Source organism: Pteropus vampyrus, unplaced genomic scaffold (genome assembly GCF_000151845.1).
Source record: "Pteropus vampyrus isolate Shadow unplaced genomic scaffold, Pvam_2.0 Scaffold15, whole genome shotgun sequence".
NCBI classification, from domain to species: domain Eukaryota; kingdom Metazoa; phylum Chordata; class Mammalia; order Chiroptera; family Pteropodidae; genus Pteropus; species Pteropus vampyrus.
The window spans coordinates 825,159-829,006 of NW_011888796.1; the positions used below are offsets into that span (position 1 = coordinate 825,159).

The 3,848-nt window shown below is 37.5% G+C and overlaps 1 pseudogene; it reads right to left on the minus strand.

Annotated features, from left to right (window-relative positions):
• Positions 1–2,944: 2,944 nt before the first annotated feature.
• On the minus strand, positions 2,945–3,063 carry LOC111735846 (annotated as a pseudogene).
• Positions 3,064–3,848: the final 785 nt, after the last annotated feature.

Here is a 3,848-nt window from a genome sequence, read left to right on the forward strand (position 1 = left end):
AATGTAACTCACCTATACTGGGCCTGATTTACAGATAATTCTGCACTAAACAGAAAACTTTGCTGTAGCATGCCATTAGATCCCCCCAACAGGAGTATCCTTGGAAAAAAAGTCATGAATCAAAACCTTCTCCAGTGGGTAGAATTCCAAGAAACACATTTGATTGTCCACTTTATCTGGGCTGATAAATAGCCAGAAGAACAGATCTTCACTGATTAATGGGCAGTTGCGAACAGTTTCACTGTATGTTTAGGACTTGGAAAGAACAGTGGCATTGGAAGATAACTAGAAAGATGGTATGGGGAAGAGGTATGTGGATAGACCCCTCAAATGGGCAGAATGTCATATTTTAGTCCCATAAAAATGCTCACAAAAGGGCATCCACTGAAGAGAAGGCTCTCAATTAGGTGGACCAAACGACATGTACTATGAATGTCACTTCATCTCTTTCTCCAGGCACAACAATGTTTGCTCGATGAGCTCAAGTATAATGTGGCCATCTTGCAGGGATGAAAACTATGCACAGACTCAACATTAACATCCCTTCAATAAGTCTGATCTGGCTAAATGAGTCTCTCAGTGAACCTGCAATATTTACAATAAAAATTTAGACTGGACCATCAATATGACATTCCCTGGGAGAGGCAGTAAGCCAGTTGGTAGCACGTTGATTACAGTGGACCCCTTATATCACAGAGGTAACAGCAATTTGTCCTTACTTGAATAGACAAATATTATGGGTATGGATTTCTCTTCCCTGCTTGTATGATGATGCTTCTGTCAGTCCCACTATCCATGGATTTATTTACTGTAATGTTGTGCCATACAGTATTGCAAGAAACAAGTTTCACTATAAAAGAAGTATGGCAATGGGCTCTTGTCTGTGGAATTCATTGCTCTTTCCACGTACCTGATTATCTGGAAGCAACTGGCCTGATGAAATGCTGGAATAGGCCACTGATAGCTTGGTTTCAGTGCCAATGCCAGTGAGATAGCACCTTGATAGATTGAGATTGTCTTATAAATTTCCATATGTTCTTCAATTTCTTCTACAGCCAAAATGCGTGGATCCATGAATCAAGGGTTAGGAATTAAAGTGGCTTTTCTCATTCTTAATCCTAATGATCTGCTTCAAGAATTTTTACTTTCCATCCCTGCACCTTTGAGTTCTGGTGGTTTGGAGGTCATAGTTCTCAAAAGAAAAATGCTCCAACCATGGAACATAATAATATTTCCATTGAATGGAAAGTTGAGATGCCATTTAGCCATTTTGGGCCACAGAACCAACAGCCAAGAAAGGATTCACTGGGTGAGTTGTTTGATCCTAAATACCAAAGGTGAATTGGGAATTGTATTGTTATACAATAGAGACAGGTACCCAAGAGTTTCTCTGGAACCTGAGAGATTCTCTGGGAAGACTTTGAGTACTTCCACATCTATTAGGAAAGATGATTAAAAAATTAAAGCAATCAGAAAAAATGCAGGACCCCAAAGGGGACTTATAACTTTCAGGAATGAAAGTTTGGTTCACCCCACTAGGTAAAGAACCCAGACCAGAAAAAGATATTCTAGCAGAGGGCAAAAGAAATAATAAATAGGTAGTGGAACACAAGTTATAAATGTCAGCTATGACCTTGTGACCACTTACAGAAATGAGCACAGCAACAGCTCTGCATATTTTCTTCTAGTCTTTTACGTGTGTACATAAAAAGAATCTCTCTCTTCATTCCCCTTATTATTTTATATAAGGATTGCTAATGTCGGTCAGTTTCAAGATTTAGTCTTTTAGTTTCAATATATTCACACAGGACCTTGACTAAATATGAGAAGTAACATGACCCCTATAAGGATACTGTAACTATAACTCAATGGCAAGCATTCTCCTGCCTCAGGACATTTGCACTTGCTATTTCCTCTGCTTGGAATGCTCTTCCCTTAGATGTCCACTAGGGCTTCTCCTTCACCTCCTTTTAATCTTTTTTTTAACCATCACTTTTCTTGATGATGCTTTCTCTGACCGCCCTATTTAAACCTCAACATAATTATTACTATCTAATTTATGATATATTTTACTTATTTACCTTATTTACTTTCTGAGCCCCTCTCTCTTTAGAAGGTAAGCTCCTTTAGGGAAGGGACTATTATCTAGCTTCTTCACTGCTATATCCTCAGTGCATCGAACAATGTAGACACTCAAGAAATATGTGTTGACTATGGCGGAGTTTAAAATAATGAGGTAGATCTATAAATGCTAAATAAACTGTTATTCAAAGTTTCCTCTCAGAAATTGGGGGAGAGTGTAAAGATGGATTTTAACTTTTTATCTAAATTTAAAAAAAATTTTTTTCAATGTTGAGAGACAACTGAACATATTTGCCAACTTAGGGGAAAGGCCAACAGCACTGGAGTGGATTAATACATAGGAGAAAGAGGGGATAATTGGTGGAACAAGGTCTATAAGGAGATAACATGAGATGGTTTCAGGGCACAGTGAAAGCACTGTGCTTACATAAGAGGAGTTTTGCCATGGAGAGACCTGAAATTGAAGTTCTCAACTGATGGTTTCCATGATTCTTGTGGAGATGGTGAGGTCAAGGTTAAGGTCAAGGGCTTGGGGAAACGTGCTCAATTTAAGGGTTTAGGAAAGGTATTATGGTTATATTAACAAAATTATTTTATTTAATCCTCACATCAGTGCCAAAGGTATTATCTCCGCTTTACAATATTATTCCATTTTACAAATGTAGAAACTGAAGCAGAGAGATTATGTAATTTACATAAGACTGCATAGGCTGATGAATGATAGTAAGCTCTGTCTAACCCAGGCCTCTGACTTCATTTTTTTTAAATTACTCTGTGAGGTCGACTCTTGGTTGACCTCACAGATTGCAAGGACCTTGTCATTTTACAATCCCTTATTTTTTTATTTTTTTTTTTATTTTTACACCTACAGCACCTGGTCTTCCTAGGTGGTCTCCCATCCAAGTACTAACCAGGTCCAACCCTACTTAGCTTCCGAGATCAGACAGGATAGAGATTGTTCAGGGTGGCATGGCCATAGACTCCCTGACTTCAATTTACTGCACCTGTCTAGGCCTCATGTTCCTTAGCAATGAAGTAGTCCCAAGCTACCCTATCCTCTAATGTAATGGTCCCCATAGTGGAGTAGGATGTGTATGTATATCCAGGGTGTGCATGATAGTCCATTGGGATGTTAAAAGAAAATGTAGATTTCTATTTATATTTTTTAAATCTAAAAAAATGAAAGAAATCGAGTTTTGTCACTATTTAATATACAGATGGGTACTTGGATCCTTCTTTGGTCTGGATGCCAGCTGTTATGCATCATTTTGGTATCTTGAGGGAGACATAGGAGTTCCACAGTGCAGATGGATGGACAGTAATGCTCACCCATATTAAATCTTGTGTGCTTAAAGAATGACATCAGCGTGTTCATTTGTGTAGAAACAAGACTTTTACATAGCAGAATATTTATAATACGGTGATTAAGATGAAATGGGGATTGATGACAAAGATTTTTGGCTTCATTCAGAGATTCGCTAGGTGTTTCTTATCAGTATTAAAATAGTTGTCAGACCCTATAAATAACTTGCACTTTTCTTTCACAAAAAGATAAGCATTAGAACTTGGCTGACTTTTTCAGTGATGATGATAAGGTGGCTGTCAGTATGCTAATTTATAGTTTTAAAACTGTTTCTTCAAGATAAAGTTAATAGTGTAATGAGTAAGAAAACTGCTTTTTGAAAGCTATTGTAAATGAATATTTTGAAAAATGATATTTAAAAGTGTTTCTATTTTGGCGGGGCTCTTTTTGGCAAAAAAAAAAA